Source organism: Arachis stenosperma, chromosome 6 (genome assembly GCF_014773155.1).
Source record: "Arachis stenosperma cultivar V10309 chromosome 6, arast.V10309.gnm1.PFL2, whole genome shotgun sequence".
In the NCBI taxonomy this organism is placed as follows: Eukaryota; Viridiplantae; Streptophyta; class Magnoliopsida; order Fabales; family Fabaceae; genus Arachis; species Arachis stenosperma.
In genome coordinates this window covers 106,879,974-106,904,031 of record NC_080382.1, presented here as the reverse complement: position 1 = coordinate 106,904,031, position 24,058 = coordinate 106,879,974, and the positions used below count along the sequence as shown (strand labels likewise).

The following is a 24,058-nucleotide window of genomic DNA, read 5'->3' as shown; positions in this document are numbered from 1 at the left end:
TACATATAGGTAGCAAAATTATTATTTGCATGTCAAAATTAGTTACTAAAATTATCTATTATATATTTATGCATAAATATATAAAATTTAATTTATTTTTAATATATATTTTATTTTAATAATTAATTTTAATATACATTTAGTATAATTATATTTGTAGTGGCTGGTGGCTCTCTCTGTTTATTCAAAATGGAGTTCCAAAGATAATAGACATTTCTATGTACTATGTACAGCTTCCACATCACTTGTTTCATCCATATTTGGCATATATATATTTTTCAGGGTAATAAAGTGGTAGGTTTTATTTATTGTTATTATTTTGGGGAAAAGATATACGGAGTGATGAGCGGATAATTTATACGCTTTTTTATATTATTTTTAGGTAGTTTTTAGTATAATCTAGTTACTTTTAGGGATGTTTTCATTAGTTTTTATGTTAAATTCACATTTTTGGACTTTACCATGAGTTTGTGTATTTTTATGTGATTTCAGGTAATTTCTGGCTGAAATTGAGGGACCTGAGCAACACTCTGAAAGCAAGGCTGACAAAGGACTGCTGATGCTGTTGGATTCTGACCTCCCTGCACTCGAAATGGATTTTCTGGAGCTATAGAACTCCAAATGGCGCGCTCTCAACGGCGTTGGAAAGTAGACATCCAGAGCTTTCCAGCAATATATAATAGTTTATACTTTATTCGGAATTTGACGACGTAAACTGGCGCTCAACGCCAGTTCCATGTTGCTGTCTGGAGTCAAACGCCAGAAACACGTCACGAACCAGAGTTGAATGCCCAAAACACGTTACAACTTGGCGTTCAACTCCAAAAGAAGCCTCAGCTCGTGGATAGATCAAGCTCAGCCCAAACATACACCAAGTGGGCCCTAGAAGTGGATTTATGCATCAATTACTTACTTTTGTAAACCCTAGTAGCTAGTTTATTATAAATAAAACTTTTTACTAGTGTATTAGACATCTTGGGATGATTAGTTCTCAGATCATGGGGGCTGGCCTCTCGGCCATGCCTGAACCTTTCACTTATGTATTTTCAACGGTGGAGTTTCTACACACCATAGATTAAGGGTGTGGAGCTCTGCTGTACCTCAAGTTTCAATGCAATTACTATTATTTTCTATTCAATTCTCTTTATTCCTATTCTAAGATATTCGTTGCACTTCAACTTGATGAATGTGATGATCCGTGACACTCATCATCATTCTCACCTATGAACGCACGTGACTGACAACCACTTCCGTTCTACCTTAGACCGGACGCGTATCTCTTGGATTCCTTAATCAGAATCTTCGTGGTATAAGCTAGAATTGATGGCGGCATTCATGAGAATCCGGAAAGTCTAAACCTTTTCTGTGGTATTCCGAGTAGGATTCTGGGATTGAATGACTGTGACAAGCTTCAAACTCCTGAAGGCTGGGCGTTAGTGACAGACGCAAAAGAATCAAGGGATTCTACTCCAACCTGATTGAGAATCGACAGATGATTAGCCGTGCTGTGACAGAGCATTTGGACCTTTTTCACTGAGAGGATGGGATGTAGCCATTGACAACGGTGATGCCCTACAAACAGCTTGCCATGGAAAGGAGTAAGAAGGGATGAATGTAATAAGAAAGTAGAGATTCGAGAGGAGCACAGCACCTCCATGCACCTATCTGAAATTCCCACCATTGGAGTACATGAGTAACTTTATCTTTATTTTCAGTTTATTTATTATTTATTTTTGAAAACTCCATAATTCATTATTATCCGCCTGACTGAGATTTACAAGATGACCATAGCTTGCTTCATACCAACAATCTCCGTGGGATCGACCCTTACTCACGTAAGGTATTACTTGGACGACTCAGTGCACTTGCTGGTTAGTTGTGCGAAGTTGTGAACCATGGTATAGGCACCAAGTTTTTGGCGCCAGTGCCAGGGAACGAAAGAGCAATGAATTTTACAAAATACATAAGAGTACGAATCACAATTTCGTGCACCACGGAGCCTAGCATGAAAACTATTAATAAGAAGAATCTTGAGGTCAATATTTTAGTGTTGACTCAAATGTAAGATAACAGAAATTAATTTATTAATGGATAAAAAAATAATAATATATGTTAGTGTTGCAAGTGTGAGGAGTGTTAAAAATTAGTCCTACATCAAAGAAAGTAAGGAAGAGTGAGGAGTTTATAAGATGAGAGATCCATTAACTTGACACCTTAAGGTTTTGAGTTGGATGTGGTGTCTTCTCATCTTATGTTCTCTCACTTGATTCCTCCCCGAAGTCTCCCTGGTTGTTGAGAGCTCTCTACGGTCGGCCCAACAAGTGGTATCATAGCCGATGGTTAATCGGTCTTGTAGTTTTAAGGGGTATTCAAGGTGAAGCTTCAAAAGTCTTCCCGGCATAAATGGTCCGGGCGACGTGTCCCACGGTGTTTTGCAACGGTGTGATGGACGAATGCTCATATGTGGTTGAGGAGCTAAAGGGGAGTTAGTGCTTGATGTGGAAGCTCACGCTTGAGGGGGAGATTGTTAGTGTTGCAAGTGTGAGGAGTGTTGAAGTTAGTCCCACATCAAAGAAAGCAAGGAAGAGTGAGGAGTTTATAAGATGATTAACTTGAGTTGGATGTGGTGTCTTCTCATCTTATATTCTCTCACTTGATACCTGCAAAACATAAATAATGTTTTGAGTAAAATGAAAAATCTGCGTGCATAGCAAAACGCAAGCTGCATTTGACAGGGAGGGATAACTACATCTCAAAACGTGTCCCTTATCTCTGCATGCAGACATGACCAGCATGTTGGCTCCTTTACTGCATGGATGACATGTGTGCCTGAAGAGTGTTGAAGCGGGTCTTTATAAACAAAATGCAGGCTGGAAGTGAAGCAAGATTTTCACTTAGTTGAGGGTGTGTTGAAATGAATATTTGTAGTAGGGTTCGTGAGGGAGGAAGAAGAAAAATAGAAGAAGGGGTAGGGTTTTAGTGAGGGAGGAAGAAAAAATGGTTTGTAATTTTATTTTATCTGAAGAATACATTATTAAATATCTGGATCATTCTCAATAGGTAAGTGTTTTTTTTATGATGAATAAATTAATTTTTTTATTTTATTTATTTGTATTTTAACTGATAATTTTATTGTTAATTTCATTATTATTATTATTATTATTATTATTATTATTATTATTATTATTATTATTATTAGTTTTTTCATTATATATGAGTAATTATTATTATACCTGAAAAAAATTTATTATTATGATTAGAATATTATATTGTTAAATTTTGATAATATTTTTTATGATAATAATAATAATAATAATAATAATAATAATAATAATAATAATTTATTATTATTAATATGTTAAGAAAAATATTTTAAGTATTAAACAAATAAATAATCAAGACGCTAGTTAGCGCAACATACAAGAACGTGGCGATATCGGAGTCGCTCGACTTGAAAATGGCCACAATCGCAATGTCGTTGCGCTAGGTTAACAGTGTAAATGGAGTCATCTTACATTTCGCGAACTTCAAATATTTCATTACGCCTGTCGAACTGATTGACGACAATGTTTTCTGTACGTCGAAAACTTTCAACTCTTTTGGTTCCAAATTCTGAATACGTAAATCTATTGCGGACACGCTCATGAGTCTCGACGCTCTTCTGAGTTAGCAATTCGTTTAGCCGATAGAAAATAGGCCTAATCATGGTAGTCAAAAGAAGGTTGCGTGCACCCTTCAGGACAGAATCTATGCACTCTACCAAGTTTATCATCATATCCCCAATAATGATCCCCGTCAAATGCCAACACCCACCTCTCGTCGCACCATTGAGTATATGCCTGACCCCACTCTTTAAGCCTTTGGTAATTTTTGTTGTACTCGTGTTCCATCCTAGAATAGCATGTAGAACAAACCATGTAATTATAAGAAGATGCCACAAAATTACTATGAAAAGGACCATAACAGGGAATTCAAATACCTGTGTTAACAATGAGTTTATGCAAATATGGAGGCTTGAACCTCCTTAAGAAGTTAGACCCGATGTGCCTGATGCAGAACATGTGTCACGCTATTGGTGGTAACCATGCACCGTTACTGCGAGCTATTGCTGCGTCGATGGAGTTATGGCGGTCAGAAATAATGTCATGCTATCAATGGTTACAACATATCTCCGCAAATTGGTTAGGAAAAACTTTCATGCGTCTGTCGTCTCACCTTCAATTATCGCAAATACAATAGGCACAATGTTTTGGTTCCCATCTTTTGCAACCACAACTAAAAGTGTACCTTTATACTTTCCGTACAGGTGTGTGCCATCAACTTGCACCAATGGCTTGCAGTGTCTAAATACTACAATACACAGATAGAAGCTCTAAAAAACGCGATGGAGAACTCTTACACCTTGAATCTTCTCACTTTCACGGTAAACGGGGAGCATTTTTATTTGAACACGAGACCTTGGCATCTTCACAATCATTGCTTTTAACCATACTGGCAGAGTCTGATAAGAAACATTCCAATCACCAAAAATTTTTACGACAGATTTATGCTTTGCCAACCAAGCCTTGCGATAACTTATAGTGTAGTTGAACCTATATTGAACTTCTGCAATAATAGACTTCACCTTTATCAATGGGTCTGCTTCAACCAATAACCTAATAGCATCTACAATTGTGTCTGAGTCTAACTTGGCATGATCTTGTGAAATTGCCACCATGGTGCACTGATGAGCGGATAATTTATACGCTTTTTGGCATTATTTTTAGTATGTTTTTAGTATGATCTAGTTAGTTTTTAGTATATTTTTATTAGTTTTTAGTTAAAATTCACTTTTCTGGACTTTACTATGAGTTTGTGTGTTTTTCTGTGATTTCAGGTATTTTCTGGCTGAAATTGAGGGACCTGAGCAAAAATCTGATTCAGAGACTGAAAAGAACTGCAGATGCTGTTGGATTCTGACCTCCCTGCACTCGAAGTGGATTTTCTGGAGCTACAGAAGCCCAATTGGCGCGCTCTCAACGGCGTTGGAAAGTAGACATTCTGGGCTTTCCAGCAATATATGATAGTCCATACTTTGCCCAAGATTTGATGGCCCAAACCGGCGTTCAAAGTCACCTCAAGAAATCCCAGCGTTAAACGCTGGAACTGGCACCCAAATGGGAGTTAAACGCCCAAACTGGCATAAAAGCTGGCGTTTAACTCCAAGAAGAGTCTCTACACGAAATTGCTTCATTGCTCAGCCCAAGCACACACCAAGTGGGCCCGGAAGTGGATTTTTATGTCATTTACTCATCTTTGTACACCTTAGGCTACTAGTTATCTATAAGTAGGACCTTTTACTATTGTATCTAGAGACTTTGGTAGCTATCTTCGTTTTATGCTATCTTAGATCATTGGGAGGCTGGCCATTCGGCCATGCCTAGACCTTATGCTTATGTATTTTCAACGGTGGAGTTTCTACACACCATAGATTAAGGTGTGGAGCTCTGCTGTACCTCGAGTATTAATGCAATTACTATTGTTCTTCTATTCAATTCCGCTTGTTCTTTGTCCAAGATATCACTTGTTCTTCAACTTGATGAAGGTGATGATCCGTGACACTCATCATCATTCTCACTCATGAACAAGGTGATTGACAACCATTCTTGTTCTACAAGCAATTAAAGCTCTAGTGAATATCTCTTGGATTCCTGATAACACGATGCATGGTTGATCGCCTGACAACCGAGTGCTCGCCTGACAAACGAGCCAGCCATTCCGTGAGATCAGAGTCTTCGTGGTATAGGCGAGAACTGATGGCGGCATTCAAGAGAATCCGGAAGGTCTAACCTTGTCTGTGGTATTCTGAGTAGGATTCAATGATTGAATGACTGTGACGTGCTTCAAACTCCTGAAGGCGGGGCGTTAGTGACAGACGCAAAAGAATCACTGGATTCTATTCCGGCCTGATTGAGAACCGACAGATGGATAGCCGTGCCGTGACAGGGTGCGTTGAACATTTCCAATGAGAGGATGGGAGGTAGCCACTGACAACGGTGAAACCCTTGCATAAGCTTGCCATGGAAAGGAGTAAGAAGGATTGGATGAAGACTGTAGGAAAGCAGAGAGACGGAAGGGAAGGCATCTTCATGCGCTTATCTGAAGTTCCTACCAATGAATTACATAAGTATCTCTATCTTTATCTTTTATGTTATTTTCGTTCATCATCATATTCATTTGAGTCTGCCTGACTGAGATTTACAAGGTGACCATAGCTTGCTTCATACTAACAATCTCCGTGGGATCGACCCTTACTCACGTAAGGTATTACTTGGACGACCCAGTGCACTTGCTGGTTAGTTGTGCGAAGTTGTGTAATGCCATGGAATTGAACTACCAAGTTTTTGGAGTTCATGACCGGGGATTATGAGAGTTGTGAAAAGTATTGTTCACAATTTCGCGCACCAAGTTTTTGGCGCCGTTGCCGGGGATTGTTCAGTTTGGACAACTGACGGTTCATCTTGTTGCTTAGATTAGGTATTTTTTTTCGAAATTCTTGAAGATGAATTCTAGAGTTTCATGATGATTTTTTGAAATCTGGCTGGCTGAGAAGCCATGTCTAATCTCATTGGACCGAGGTTTCAACTTATCATCACAAGAGCTTGTTGATTTTCATCAATCTTGCTTTTGGAGCAGTGATTTGCTAAGGCTTGGCTGGCCTTTGGCCATGTCTAGTGTTTTGGACCGAAGCTTTCTTTGAAAGCTTGGCTGGCTGTGAAGCCATGTCTAATTCCTGGACCGGAGTCTTAGACTGGCATTGCACTGATTTCTGGAATTCTCATTAAGAATTTTGATATCTTTTTCCACTTAATTTTCGAAAAACACAAAAAAAAATCATAAAAATCATAAAAACCAAAAATATGTTATGTTTCTTGTTTGAGTTTAGTGTCTCATCTCAAGTTTGGTGTCAATTGCATGCATTCATTCATGTGTCTTAGTGATCTTCAAGATGTTCTTGATGATTTCCGTGCTCTAATCTTTGAATTCAATTGACTTGAGTGTTTTGTGTGTCTCATATGCATTCTCATTAGTGTCAGTAGTATACAAACTGCTAAGTTTGGTGTCTTGCATGCATTGTTATTTCATTCTTGTTGCATTTTGATTATTAAAAATCCAAAAATATTTTTGATTTGTGTCTTTTCAAGTCAATGATACAGAGAATTGAAGATTCAGAACATACAGCAGAGGAATTGCACAGAAAAAGCTGGGCGTTCAAAACGCCCAGTGAAGAAGGACAGACTGGCGTTTAAACGCCAGCCAGGGTACCTGGTTGGGCGTTTAACGCCCAAAAAGGGTGCATTTTGGGCGTTAAACGCTAGAATGTGCACCATTCTGGGCGTTTAACGCCAGGATGGCACAAGGGGGAGGATTTTGTTTTCAAATCAATTTTTTTTTTAAGTTTTCAAAGTTTTTCAAAATCAAATCTTTTTCAAATCATATCTTTTCAATCAAATGTTTTCAAAATCAATTTCTTTCCTTTTTCAAAGATACTTGCTAACAATTAATGATTTGATTGAACATTTCAAGTATGTTGCCTTTTCTGTTGAGAAAGGTTTAATGTTTGAATCATATCTTTTCTTGATAGCCAAGTTATTAATTTTTAAAATCAAATCTTTTTAAAATTATTTTCAAATCATATCTTCTCAATCACACATTTTTTTAAAACCAATCATATCTTCTTAACCTCATCTTTTTCAAAATAGTTTTCAATCAAATCTTTTTGACTTCTAATTTCAAAATCTTTTTCAAAAATCACTTGATTTCTTCCCCACTCTTATTTTCGAAAATCAATTAAAGTTTTTCAAAATTTAAAAAAAAAATCTTTTTAACTTAATTTTCGAAAAAGCTCTTCCCCTCTTCTCACATCCTTCTAGTTATGGAGTACCACTCCTCCTCAATGCACAATTCGAACTCTATCTCATCAAGTTCGAATTCTTCTACCTTCTTTCTTCTATTTTTCGTTTCCTCTGACACCTTAAGGAATCTCTATACTGTGACATAGAGGATTCCACATCTTCTTGTTCTCTTCTCTTTCATATGAGCAGAAGCAGAGACAAAGGCATTCTTGTTGAAGCTGACCCTGAACCTGAAAGGACCTTGAAGAGAAAGCTAAGAGAAGCCAAAGCACAACTCTCTTTAGAGGACCTGACCGAATTCTTCAAAGAAGAAGAACACATGGCAGCCGAAAACAACAACAATGCCAACAATGCAAGGAAGGTGCTGGGTGACTTTACTGCACCTACTCCCAACTTCTATGGGAGAAGCATCTCTATCCCTGCCATTAGAGCAAACAACTTTGAGCTTAAGCCTCAATTAGTTTCTCTAATGCAACAGAATTGCGAATTCCATGGACTTCCAATGGAAGATCCTCATCAGTTTTTAGCTGAGTTCTTGCAAATCTGTGACACAGTCAAGACTAATGGGGTTGACCCTGAGGTCTACAGACTGATGCTATTCCCTTTTGCTGTAAGAGACAGAGCTAGAATATGGTTGGACTCACAACCTAAAGATAGCCTGGACTCTTGGGAAAAGCTAGTCAATGCCTTCTTGGCAAAGTTCTTTCCACCTCAAAAATGGAGTAAGCTTAGAGTGGAAGTCCAAACCTTCAGACAGAAGGATGGAGAATCCCTCTATGAAGCTTGGGAAAGATACAAACAATTAATCAGAAAATGTCCCTCAGACATGCTTTCTGAATGGAGCATCATAGGTATCTTCTATGATGGTCTCTCTGAACTATCCAAGATGTCTTTGGATAGCTCTGCTGGAGGATCTCTTCATCTGAAGAAGACGCCTACAGAAGCTCAAGAGCTGATTGAAATGGTTGCAAATAACCAATTCATGTACACTTCTGAAAGGAATCCTGTGAACAATGGGACTAGTCAGAAGAAAGGAGTTCTTGAGATTGACACTCTGAATGCCATACTGGCTCAGAACAAGATATTGACTCAACAAGTCAATTTGATTTCTCAAAGTCTGTCTGGAATGCAAAATGCACCTGGCAGTACTAAGGAAGCTTCATCTGAGGAAGAAGCTTATGATCCTGAGAACCCTTCAATGGAAGAGGTGAATTACCTAGGAGAACCCTATGGAAACACCTACAATTCTTCATGGAGAAATCACCCAAATTTCTCATGGAAGAATCAAGAGAGACCTCAACAAGGTTTCAACAACAATAATGGTGGAAGAAACAGGTTTAGCAATAACAAGCCTTTTCCATCATCTTCTCAGCAACAGACAGAGAGTTCTAAGTAGAATACCTCTGACTTAGCAACAATGGTCTCTGATCTAATCAAAACTACTCAAAGTTTCATGAATGAAACGAGGCCCTCCATCAGAAAGTTGGAAGGACAAGTGGGTCAGCTGAGCAAGAAAGTTACTAAACTCCCTCCTAGTACTCTCCCAAGTAATACAGAAGAAAATCCAAAAGGAGAGTGCAAAACCATAACCATGGCCGAATATGGAGAGGAAAGAGAGGAGGTGGACGCCACTGAGGAAGACCTCAATGGGCGTGCACCAACCTCCTCTGAGTTCCCCAATGAGGAACCATGGGAATCTGAGGCTCAAAATGAGACCATAGAGATTCCATTGGACTTACTTCTGCCTTTCATGAGCTCTGATGAGTATTCTTCCTCTGAAGAGGATGAGTATGTCACTGAAGAGCAAGTTGCTAAATATCTTGGAGCAATCATGAAGCTAAATGACAAGTTATTTGGAAATGAGACTTGGGAAGATGAACCTCCCTTGCTCACCAAAGAACTGGATGACTTGTCTCGGCAGAAATTACCTCAAAAGAGACAAGATCCTGGGAAGTTTTCCATACCTTGTACCATAGGCACCATGACCTTCAAGAAGGCCCTGTGTGACTTAGGGTCAAGTGTGAACCTCATGCCTCTCTCTGTAATGAAGAAGCTAGGGATCTTTGAGGTACAAACTGCAAGAATCTCATTGGAGATGGCAGAAAACTCAAGAAAACAAGCTCATGGACTTGTAGAGAATGTTTTGGTAAAAGTTGAAGACCATTACATCCCTACTGATTTCATAGTCCTAGAGACTGGGAAGTGCATGGATGAATCCATCATCCTTGGCAGACCCTTCCTAGCCACAGCAAAGGCTGTGATTGATGTTGATAGAGGTGAACTGATCATTCAAGTGAATGAAAAATCCTTGGTGTTTAAGGCTCAAGGATATCCCTCTGTCACCATGGAGAAGAAGCATGAAGAGCTTCTCTCAAATCAGAGACAAACAGAGCCCCCACAGTCAAACTCTAAGTTTGGTGTTGGGAGGCCACAACCAAACTCTAAGTTTGGTGTTGAACCCCCACATTCAAACTCTAAGTTTGGTGTTGGGAGGTTCCCACATTGCTCTGATCATTTGTGAGGCTCCATGAGAGCCATCTGTCAAGCTACTGACATTAAAGAAGCACTTGTTGGGAGGCAACCCAATGATTATATTTTTTATATTTTCTTTTGTTATTTTATGTTTTTTTGTAGGTTGATGATCATAAGAAGTCTCAAAATCCATTGAAAAAGCAAAAACAGAATGAAAAACAGGAAGAAAAACAGCACACCCTGGAGGAAGAATTCACTGGCGTTTAAACGCCAGTGAGGCTAGCAGTTGGGCGTTTAACGCCCAGTCTGGCACCATTTTGGGCGTTTAACGCCAGAAAGGGGCACCAGACTGGCGTTAAACGCCAGAAAAGGGCAAGAACCTGGCGTTAAACGCCAGGAATGGGCACCAGCCCGGCGTTTAACGCCAGAAATGGCTCAAAATGTGATTTTGAGCAACATTTGGTGCAGGGATGACTTTTCCTTGACACCACAGGATCTGTGGACCCCACAGGACCCCCACCTACCCCACCACCACCCTCTCTCTTCTTCCCCCATTCACCAATCACCTCAATACCTCTTCCCCAAAAACCCTTCACCTATCAAATCCCATCTTTCTCTTCACCACTCACATCCATCCTTCATAAAACCCCACCAACCTCACCCTTCAAATTCAAACCACTTTCCCTCCCAAAACCCACCCATAATGGCCGAACACCATCTCCCCTCTCCCCTATAAATACCCTTCTTCACTCCTTCATTTTCACACAACCTAAACACCACTTTTCCCCTTCTTTGGCCGAATACAAAGCCTTCCCCTCTCCCTCATTTCTTCTTCTTCTACTCTCTTCTTTCTTCTTTTGCTCGAGGACGAGCAAACCTTTTAAGTTTGGTGTGGTAAAAGCGTTGCTTTTTCGTTTTCCATAACCATTTATGGCATCCAAGGCCGGAGAAACCTCTAAAAAGAGGAAAGGGAAGGCAAAAGCTTCCACCTCCGAGTCATGGGAGATAGAGAGATTCATCTCAAGGGTGCATCAAGACCACTTCTATGAAGTTGTGGCCTTGAAGAAGGTGATCTCCGAGGTCCCCTTTTCACTCTAAAAGGGTGAATATTCGGAGATCCGCCATGAGATCCGAAGAAGAGGTTGGAAAGTACTTACCAACCCCATTCAACAAGTCGGAATCTTGATGGTTCAAGAGTTCTATGCCAATGCATGGATCACAAAGAACCATGATCAAAGTATGAACCCGAATCCAAAGAATTATCTTACTATGGTTCGGGGGAAATACTTGGATTTTAGTCCGGAAAATGTAAGGTTAGCATTCAACTTGCCTATGATGCAAGGAGATGAACATCCTTACACAAGAAGGGTCAACTTTGATCAAAGGTTGGACCAAGTCCTCACAGTCATATGTGAAGAGGGCGCACAATGGAAGAGAGATTCAAGAGGCAAGCCGGTTCAATTGAGAAGGCATGACCTCAAACCCATGGCTAGAGGATGGTTGGAGTTCATCCAACGCTCAATCATTCCCACTAGCAACCGGTCCGAAGTTACTCTAGACCGGGCCATCATGATTCATAGCATCATGATTGGAGAAGAAGTGGAAGTTCATGAGGTTATAGCCCAAGAACTCTATAAAGTGGCGGACAAGTCTTCCACCTTGGCAAGGCTAGCCTTTCCTCATCTCATTTGTCACCTCTGTTATTCAGTTGGAGTTGACATAGAAGGAGATACCCCTATTGATGAGGACAAGCCCATTACCAAGAAAAGGATGGAGTACACAAGAGACCCCACTCATCATGAGATCCCTGAGATTCCTCAAGGGATGCACTTTCCTCCACAAAACTATTGGGAGCAACTAAACACCTCCCTAGGAGAACTGAGTTCCAACATGGGACAACTAAGGGTGGAGCATCAAGAACACTCCATCATCCTTCATGAAATTAGAGAAGACCAAAGAATCATGAGGGAGGAGCAACAAAGACAAGGAAGAGACATTGAGGAGCTCAAGCACTCCATAGGATCTTCAAGAGGAAGAAAGAGCCGCCATCACTAAGGTGGACCCGTTCTTTGATTTCCTTGTTCTTTATTCTTCTGTTTTTCGAATTTTATGCTTATGTTTATCCATGTTTGTGTCTTGTGATCATTAGTGTCTTAGTGTCTATGCCTTAAAGTTATGAATATCCTATGAATCCATCACCTTTCTTGAATAAAAACGTGCTTAATTGAAAAGGAAAGAATTGCATGAATTCTGAATTTTATAATAGTTTAATTAATTTGATGTGGTGGCAATACTCTTGTTCTCTGAATGTATGCTTAAACAGTGCATATGTATCTTGAATTTGTGGTTCATGAAGGTTAGCTCTTGAAAGAATGATGAAAAAGGAGACATGTTACTGAGGATCTGAAAAATCATAAAAATGATTCTTGAAGCAAGAAAAAGCAGTGAATACAAAAAAAAAAGAGAAAGCAAGCAAAAAAAAACCCGAAAGAAAAAAAAGGGGAAAGAGAAAAAGAAAGAATAAAGTTGTGATCCAAGGCAAAAAGAGTGTGCTTAAGAACCCTGGACACCTCTAATTGGGGACTTTAGCAAAGCTGAGTCACAATCTGAAAAGGTTCACCCAATTATGTGTCTGTGGCATGTATGTATCCGGTGGTAATACTGGAAGACAGAGTGCTTTGGGCCACAGCCAAGACTCATAAAGTAGCTGTGTTCAAGAATCATCATACTTAACTAGGAGAATCAATAACACTATCTGGATTCTGAGTTCCTAAAGAAGCCAACCATTCTGAATTTCAAAGGATAGACTGAGATGCCAAAACTGTTCAGAGGCAAAAAGCTAAAAGCCCCGCTCATCTAATTAATACTGATCTTCATAGATGTTTTTGGAATTCATTGCATATTCTCTTCTTTTTATCTTATTTGATTTTCAGTTGCTTGAGGACAAGCAACAATTTAAGTTTGGTGTTGTGATGAGCAGATAATTTATACGCTTTTTGGCATTATTTTTAGTATGTTTTTAGTATGATCTAGTTAGTTTTTAGTATATTTTTATTAGTTTTTAGTTAAAATTCACTTTTCTAGACTTTACTATGAGTTTGTGTGTTTTTCTGTGATTTCAGGTATTTTCTGGCTGAAATTGAGGGACCTGAGCAAAAATCTGATTCAGAGACTGAAAAGAACTGCAGATGCTGTTGGATTCTGACCTCCCTACACTCGAAGTGGATTTTCTGGAGCTACAGAAGCCCAATTGGCGCGCTCTCAACGGCGTTGGAAAGTAGACATCCTGGGATTTCCAGCAATATATGATAGTCCATACTTTGTCCAAGATTTGATGGCCCAAACCGGCGTTCAAAGTCACCTCAAGAAATCCCAGCGTTAAACGCTGGAACTGGCACCCAAATGGGAGTTAAACGCCCAAACTGGCATAAAAGCTGGCGTTTAACTCCAAGAAGAGTCTCTACACGAAATTGCTTCATTGCTCAGCCCAAGCACACACCAAGTGGGCCCGGAAGTGGATTTTTATGTCATTTACTCATCTTTGTACACCTTAGGCTACTAGTTATCTATAAGTAGGACCTTTTACTATTGTATCTAGAGACTTTGGTAGCTATCTTCGTTTTATGCTATCTTAGATCATTGGGAGGCTGGCCATTCGGCCATGCCTAGACCTTATGCTTATGTATTTTCAACGGTGGAGTTTCTACACACCATAGATTAAGGTGTGGAGCTCTGCTGTACCTCGAGTATTAATGCAATTACTATTGTTCTTCTATTCAATTCCGCTTGTTCTTTGTCCAAGATATCACTTGTTCTTCAACTTGATGAAGGTGATGATCCGTGACACTCATCATCATTCTCACTCATGAACAAGGTGATTGACAACCATTCTTGTTCTACAAGCAATTAAAGCTCTAGTGAATATCTCTTGGATTCCTGATAACACGATGCATGGTTGATCGCCTGACAACCGAGTGCTCGCCTGACAAACGAGCCAGCCATTCCGTGAGATCAGAGTCTTCGTGGTATAGGTGAGAACTGATGGCGGCATTCAAGAGAATCCGGAAGGTCTAACCTTGTCTGTGGTATTCTGAGTAGGATTCAATGATTGAATGACTGTGACGTGCTTCAAACTCCTGAAGGCGGGGCGTTAGTGACAGACGCAAAAGAATCACTGGATTCTATTCCGGCCTGATTGAGAACCGACAGATGGATAGCCGTGCCGTGACAGGGTGCGTTGAACATTTCCAATGAGAGGATGGGAGGTAGCCACTGACAACGGTGAAACCCTTGCATAAGCTTGCCATGGAAAGGAGTAAGAAGGATTGGATGAAGACTGTAGGAAAGCAGAGAGACGGAAGGGAAGGCATCTTCATGCGCTTATCTGAAGTTCCTACCAATGAATTACATAAGTATCTCTATCTTTATCTTTTATGTTATTTTCGTTCATCATCATATTCATTTGAGTCTGCCTGACTGAGATTTACAAGGTGACCATAGCTTGCTTCATACTAACAATCTCCGTGGGATCGACCCTTACTCACGTAAGGTATTACTTGGACGACCCAGTGCACTTGCTGGTTAGTTGTGCGAAGTTGTGTAATGCCATGGAATTGAACTACCAAGTTTTTGGAGTTCATGACCGGGGATTATGAGAGTTGTGAAAAGTATTGTTCACAATTTCGCGCACCATGCACATGTGTTTGCCATTGTATCTCCTAATCTCCCAACAACCTTTCTTTCGAATCAAACTAATTCGGATAAGCCAATCGCACCCTGCACCATAACCTTGAATTTTGCATAGAATGTCTGTGGGTCAGACTCATACACAGTGTAATCAACTCCTCTAGAGATAGTGTAGCTTTTGATTACAGATATCACTGACTCGCTAGAACCAAATTTCATTCCGACACTAAACTTATCACCTTCCGCCGCAACATTGCCTTCACCTACGACATGTGAACCATCGTTAGTCGAACAAGGCAAATAAAATAAATTGTAGTGTTAACTTTAATTAATAACCATAACATAACATACCCATATTCGCATACTCAAAAAATTTTGGGGCAAACATGGTTTCGAGATTCAGAGTCCGCATAAAAGACGGAACACCAAAAGGGTGCTGACTTACAATCGCATGTGCTTCATTTGTACCGCCAGATATTCTACCAGGTCTCCTTCATCGCTTTTGTCATCGACTTCATAGTTGGCTTCAAACTCCTCTTCACTGTCGTTGTTATCTTCTTCCCAATCTATATCCCCGAGCTCATCAACATTGACCTCCTCGCTAACTGTATCCATCCCCGTATGCTGTTCAAACTCAACGTACAACTCTATCATGGACACGTGAAATTGGATTTGTTGATAAATATAGAACATCTACTGCATAGATGCGTCGTCAGTGATGGACATTAATTGAAACTGTATTAGCCCACCATATACTTGTACAAGATTTCTGTACAAAATGTTGCTCACCCTTTTCAAAATGTGACTTTGTATATTCTCACAAAACCCATTTTGCAACTCTACAAAACTCATGGTCCATGGAATAGCAAATAAAAACGAACATTTAAAAACAAAAGTCACTCCTTCGTGTGTATTTGGTATAATCTCACCGTTATAATATACTCGCAAATTTGCAATACCTTCCATAATCTCAACTTCACCTAACCCGACTTTTTTTGACACAACAAATTGCCAAAAAAAACTCACAAGTATGAAATATATGAAAGAAAGAAAAATGGGAGCACAAGTGAGGGAGTAGAAGTGAGGTACAAAATGAAATGAGTTGCGTTTCGTATTTATAGGCAAAGCTCTCCATCAAAATATTTTTTTCCATACAAAACGCAAGCTTCATTTTACAGCTTTCTAAAAAGTTCTCTGACCCATCAAAATGCAACCTATGTTTTATGGTTTCAAAAAAAAATCAAAATTTCCATCTCATAAACGCAACCTACGTTTTGGGACTCATGTAAAAATAAAAAGATTTTCAAAGAGCTGTATGTCATAAAACGCAACTTGCGTTTGGCATAAATAAAAAAAAAATAAAAAAATGTGAACAAAGCAAAACGTAAGTTGCATTTTGACTGTCACCCATAGCAGTGCAAATACTTGATACACGTTCATTTCAATGCATTACACTATAATCATGGTGAATGCTACCATACACTCTCTAAAATAAAGGGTAAATTATCTCCTGTGATATATATAGTGATTATATTATAGTTAAGTTGAATGTTAACCATAATAATTAGGTATATGTTTTCTACTTTTTTTTCTCTCTTTTGTGATTATTTAAATTTAGTTTAGTACTGCCAGTCTATGGTGGTGGTGGTGGCTGTCACCGCCGAAGAAATCTCTTTGCGATGAACTCACAAACCCATCAACAAGGTGCAAGTACGTATTCAGCTCGTTACACGTGGCAACATTTGTGCTACCGAGGTACGGAGAATCTCTGCTACATAGGCGCCACTCCTTCCCAACCTCAACGTACACCCACTGTGCCTCCTCCACCTTCTTTTGTATGGTGATAACATCCTCGGAGTTCACTATCCACAAAACTTTTGTCCCATGAAAGTGATTAAATTCTTGTGCATAATTGTCACCTCATCTTGCAAATTCTATTGTTTGCAATTGAATTCGACTTGATCTCCACTTCATCGACAACAATGTCTTTAATATCATGAGGATCCGAATCTACCATCCCTTGAAACTTGTATTTGACATCATCAACAATAATGCCTTTAATTGTGTTTATGACTTGAGGATTTGAAAAATCTTTTTAAATGTCTTTATGACTTCTATCATCACGGACCATAAACTCTCCTCTACCTTCAAGTACATCAATTGCATTCGTAAAGATATCTTCCACTTTATAAAACTCATCTGGTGAATCACTTTCAATATATATATCAGAAGGGGTAATTTACCCTTTATTTTAGAGAGGGTATGATAGAATTCACCTATAATCATTTTCATATAAAAAAAATCAACCGCAAAATAAATATTAAAAAAATATATTTTCTACTATCAATATCTCCAAGAATATTTTATATTGAAATCTAACACAAAGTTTAAAACATATGTCTTATTTTAACTTTTTTTAAATAAATCTCACTTTTGATAAAGACTTTTGATAGAATATAGAACTTACAAAAAAATATAAACAAATATAATTTGAGAATAACGAAATTATACATAAATAACTAAAATATTCACGAGGCAAAGGAAACAAAGATAAAAATACCGTACAAACAGAATAACAAAATTGAAATAACACAAAAAATGGTACAAACTTATAGGAATCGAAAGAAGAAAATACAGAAAATAAAAATATTATTCTCATAATAAAAAAGAAGAAGACAGTAATAGAAAATCAAAGAACTTCGAAAGTAAGAGAAAAGGATTTCACTTTATATTTTCATGTAACATTTTTCTTCCTAAAATCAAAATTCACTAACACCTTAGTGTTTCCTGAATATTACTTCATGAGCGTTAATTTTTCATTTTGGTGATGAAAAACTTAACGAACCCGTGCATTTTCGTGTAATAGTTATCTTCGTTCCCAATCTTTAAAATACTACTCTCATTTAATTATAGACAAATGTAATAATAATCCATGCCATATACATTATAAAATTATAATTATAAATTTAAATTATTTTGTTAAAATTAATTTAAATTATAATAATTTGATTAATAAAAAATAATATGTCATACGTTGTTCGTTTTTTTAATTCCGTGTTAAGTGTATAAACTTTAATGTAGTTATTAATTGTTTTTATTAATTTACTCTACTAATGGCGAACATGTGACGGCGCGACGGGTGGGTGGCGACAGCGAACACGTGACAGCGCGATGGGTTTGTTCTTTATGTCGTTGAGTGGCCGCTAAATTTGTTCACGTATGTGAGTTTAGTTGTAACAGATAGTAGTTAAATTCCAATTATGATTAATGTCATGATCTTGGTCAGGAGAAGAGGGGAATTGTTAGGTAGATTTATGAAAGTAAGTGAGGTAGTTAAATGGATGGGTTAGGAAGTTTTTTGTTGTAATTGTGTTTAGAACTGAATTAAATAGCTTGTGCCTGTGTTTATGTTTGTAATATCTATTTAGTTTAATGTTTATTTTTATTATATATTATAGTTAATTTTAAAATATTTATTTAATACACCATGTATTAATACTAAGAGTATTTTTTAAAAAGATATATACGTAACAATAGATATAATATGATTATAGATATAACATAAACAAATATATTGAATAAAAAGTTAAACCAATATGCTTACCAATGCATTTGTTAAGTTTTGCAAATTAGAGAATAAGTATGTATTTGGTTGCTTAGTGATCACGTAGATAATTGAGTAATTGGGTTGTAAATTAATCCCACAATGTACACCTTATTTTTTCCTCGTTTCTAAATAAAAGCGGGAATTAAGAAAAATAAATAGTAATATATCATGAAAAAGATAAAAGATTTTACATATGAATAGATAATTGCTACAAAACAAAATCTCGTTGTGAAATATTAAAATTTCACATACTGTAAATCATGAAAATTAACCACAATGTAATGACCACTTCTTCCTCTTTTTTACCATGATATAAGCTCTCTTTTTTCAGTCAAGAGTCTAATAACATCTAATTAAAAAAACTAAATTAAAAGTATCAAATTTAGAACAAATAAATAAATAATATAATAAATTACTTATAACTTAAAGAGATTTTATCAATTAACATATTAATAAAAGGATATACCTTTAAAAAAAAGTTAAATACAATTTTAAACATCTGCATAAATTAAATGTTAAAATTTATGTTATCGATAAAATAATTCTATTACATAATTTCTTGACAAAAATTAAAATAAAAAAATAATTTTGTGTAGGTTAATATAAATTAGCTACGTACCAAATAAATTAGACTGTTCATTTATTTGTTTCAATATATCAGCATGAGCAAGAAAATTGAAATGATTGTAAAAAAATTTACGATTATCGACTGTATTTACTATACGTGACTCCTTCTTAAAAGTTATTCTATACACGTGTGCAGTTGGAAAATAAATTCTGCTTGATTTCCCAATCACAAAATTTTAGAAGACATAGACCCTCCCCTCGATCAGTTCATTCTCAAACATCGTTGCCGAATAACTTTTGATTGAACAATGAATTGTATCACATTGTAAAATAAATTAAATATGAAAGCTATTAGCACTTATAAAGCTATTAAAAATATTTATAAACCAGACCTAGCATCACTTGAAAGAATCATGAAAAAGAATGACCACTTCTCTCTATTTTTGACCATGATATAAGCTCTCCTTTTCCGATCACGAGTCCAATAATACCAAATTGAAAAAAAATTGAATTAAAAGTATCAAATCAAGAACAAATAAATGAATAATATGATAAATTACTTATAAATTAAAGAAATTTTAACAATTTATTTTATACTAAGATAAAACTAATAATATAATAATAAAATTTTATACCTTTAAATAAAGTCACAACACAATTTTAAAATTTGCATAAATTAAACGTTAAAATTTATGTTATCGATAAAATGATGTTATTAAATAATTTTTTGGCAAAAATTAAAATAAAAAATAATTTTGTATAAGTTAATACAAATTAATTACGTACCAAATAAGGTAGATTGTTCATTTGTTTCTTTCAATATACCAGTATGAGCAAAAAAATTAAAATAATTGTAAAAAAATTTACGATCATCAACTGTATTTACTATATATACATGACTCCTTCTTAAAAGTTATTCTACACACGTGTACAGTTGGAAGATAAATTTCGCTTAATTCCTTAATCACAAAATTTAAGAAGACATAAACCCTCTACTCGATCAGTTTATTCTCAAACATCTTTGCCAAATAACTCTTGATTGAACAATGAATTTTATCACATTGTAAAACAAATTAAATATAAAAGCTATTAGCACTTATAAAGTTATTAAAAATATTTATAAACTCGACTTAGCATCACTTGAAAGAATCATGAAAAATAATTAACTAACCTTGTCATCCTTTAGAACCATTTCTGTGTAAATCGTCTTACTTTTGTCAAATTTGGATGAGATTTTCCATAATCTTATAATTTTTGCCTTTATTTTTAAAACTTTTTTATCACATAATCTACCATAGGTAATACTATTGATAGAATTCTAGTCAGTAGCCATTAGATATGAAATATAAAAAATAGAAAAGGAACTATGTCTGAATTATGAATCCTCTAAATAATAAATAATTATAAAATATCTTTATTACTCAATATATATATATATATATATATAGAGAGAGAGAGAGAGAGAGAGAGACTAATTGTACACGGCAATATTTTTAATAGAGATACTCGCTACAATTAGGTGAAAATTATGCCCTTATATTTTATTAACCTTTATGATTAATTCAATGGATATATATATATATATATATATGTATATATTATCTAAATAGTTAAAGAAGAGAAAAAAATATATAATACTAAATAAATAAATAATTATCAAATAATATAGAGTAAAAATTTTATATTCTATAAAAAATGATATAATCTCTAATATATTCATTATATAAAATAAGTAAGTTAAAATTATTATTATTAAAATTTAAACATAACTAAAAATATTATTGGACGTGTAAAACTTTGAATAAATATTATTGTTAATTTATTCAATCGCATCTAATTATTAATTATTTTATTATTTGTTTACAATAATTTTACATAATTAATTAACATAATTATGTAAAAAATAAAATATAGCAACTAAAATTAAATTTTTTAACTAATTGAACTTAGGTAGACAATGTCTGGCAATTATTTTAGTATTTAATTATTGATATCTATTATTATTATTATTATCAATTGATATCAATATTAATGGGTCACCATTAACGTAACTAACTTGCCACTAACAAAATTATTGCATGATGAATGAGAATTAGAATTGTATCAATATAATTAAAATGATTAAAAAAAATTTGACTGATAATTAGTTTAATAATGTATTAAATATTGATTTAATATAATTATAATAAAAATATTTTTCTAAATTAGTATAATTATGTATTATTCATTAAATGCTACTTGTAATGTAATTATAATAAAGACCATTAATGTAATACTCTCACTACCAGAATGTCACGCTTCCGGCTGCGCCACTCTGATAGTAAGAAGTATTACGACTACTTTATATACTAAATATTAAAATAGGAGCATGTGACTCGACACCGTATCGCTGATTTCTTTGAAAATCGGAAATAAATACTTTATTTTAAGAAAAATACAAGAAGGCATAGATTCATATACAAGACTTCTTACATAATATCTCATAATATATATATATATATATATATATATATATATATATATATATATAACACACAACTCATATCCCTCTTACAAACTTGTAATAACAAAGATAAGGGAAGAAAATAATCTAATTAATACAACAACATATAAACCAAACGCATTATAACTCTTCGTTCATAATGCTTCATCTGGTTCCTGAAAAGGGAAAGCTGTAGGGGGTGAGAACCTAACTACAAGGTCTCACCACAAAGTTTCAAAGTTGTCATAAGAAGATATTTAATAAGAAAATTATTTTCAAGCTTAGTGATTATCATTGCCTTATGAATCTTTTAAAAACCAACAGGTAATCGTTCAAAACCTTTTTAAAGAAACAATGTTTAATCTTTCAGAAATCAGAAACCTTTCCTTTCTTATAAGAAAATCTCGATCAGAAATCAACCACGTAACCAAACAATACAATCATTAATTCAGCACCAAAGTTCATTCTCAAATATAGCATGCCAAGACAAACACAGGCAAGACAGACAAGAAAAGCACAGGTTTAGGTAGCAATTACAGCAAATAGTTCAAGTAGCAGTTAAAAACAGTTTAGCAATTAGGCAAACCAAAATAAGTTCAAACCCAAACAAAATATACAAATGCATATGATGCATGCTTGTCCTATGACTGATGAGGCTCATCTGTCAGTTATCCAGTCAACCCGACAAGTCTGAATTGAACTTAGACTGTCCCCCGATATGCATTCCTAAGAGTTTATGCATAGCTTTTTCTCAAATAATCAATATCGCTCAATCGAGGGTTACATTCATGGGAATTTATATAGTGCCCGGTCACACTTACGTCGTAGGGTCAACAGAGTATCGAGTTTTCAACCTGGTACACGTGGTGGTAAGCCATGGTACTTTATCCAGGGAACCTCGTTTCTCAGATAATTCAAATTCATAAGTCATATAAATAATTCAAAGATCATATCTCAACATTCTCAACATTCTTAACATCATAATCATTCATCAATCCAAATCTCATTTCCAAATTTATTCAAAACCATATTTTAAAGAAAATCCTCATCATCCTTCTTTCAATTCCGTCCATTAACAATCCCAATTCAAAACATAATTCTTTCTTTGATAAATAAATCAATCTTAAAACATATAGTGTTTAAAAATAAATCTTTTTAATTAATTACTTCAAATAAAACTTCCAATTTTATAAAATTTCGGTAGTATCTCCTCTAAAACTAGGACACTACCACCCTTTTTGGGTCCCAACCAAACCAAACCAAACGCCTGTTAATCAATCAAATCACTTCCATTAACCATTATCACAACAACACTCAATCCAAGTAAATTGCAAATCCAGAATTCAATCAACCAGTCCTATAAATCGCAATTTAAACCAACTTCAACCAACAGCATCAATCAATAGTTAAGAATTCTCGGTCTTCTCAAACAATTTCAAACTAAACCATTCCTCAAACACTTTTTGAATCATTTCCAAAATAGCAAATCATTCTCAATAAATAACCCGTTTCCAAAATTAACCTAAAAGTTAATAATAAATCTTCTCTGATAATTCAAGGAAAACCACTTTAACAACATCAATCAACTAATCCAAATATCTAACTTTCTTAATCAATTAGTTTATCAATCGAACTAATAATCTCATTCATCCAAAGCAACTCAATTCCATTCATAAGACTTACAAAATCACAAAAAATATATCTTACGCATTAATATCGATTTATAACAACTCTGGAAGGTAAAACAAGTTTAAGAAAAGTGCCCCTACCTCGTTCGCGATTTAATTACGCGACAAAACCCTTAAAACTCTGATTTCACAGTGGCGGTATCAAATCCGACCATCCTCCAGCAATCACAGTCTCTAAGCACAGCACACAAGAGCATAGTTCAACCCGCATAGCAAGGAACCAAAAGCAGCACAGTCGCAGCTTCGGTGGTCCTCACCGGTATGAACAGAATCGTCGTGAACCACTTAGGATAAATCTGGCGCAATGGATTTCCACCGAATCAGAACCAAATGGTAGGAGAAACTTACAGCAGCAGCACACGTCTTGAGAAGGCAGAGGCTTCAGTTGCGGTGATGGACCTTCGGCGACGGTGGAGGAACGGCGGCGACGACGGCTGGGCACGGCGGCGACTCCACACGCGACGGTGACAGCGACGACTTCACCTCCTCTGCATGCGCGCTCTCTTTTCTGTTTGTCATTGTCATTCGCGCTCCCTTACCCCTTAATAGCAACACGACGGCGAGGCGCAGGGTCGGGCTCAGCGATGGCGTAGAAAACAGCGGCAGTGACAGACCCAGAGGCGGCGACTCTGCTCAACGGTGACGGAGCCAAAGGCGGCGA

The 24,058-nt window shown here is 36.2% G+C and overlaps 1 non-coding gene across 1 annotated transcript; it reads right to left on the bottom strand.

Moving 5' to 3' along the window:
* Nucleotides 1-8,619: 8,619 nt before the first annotated feature.
* Nucleotides 8,620-8,727, bottom strand: LOC130937792 (small nucleolar RNA R71). The gene has a single exon (XR_009068991.1). It is a non-coding gene; the product is annotated as a small nucleolar RNA R71 (small nucleolar RNA).
* Between the last annotated feature and the right edge of the window lie 15,331 nt (nt 8,728-24,058).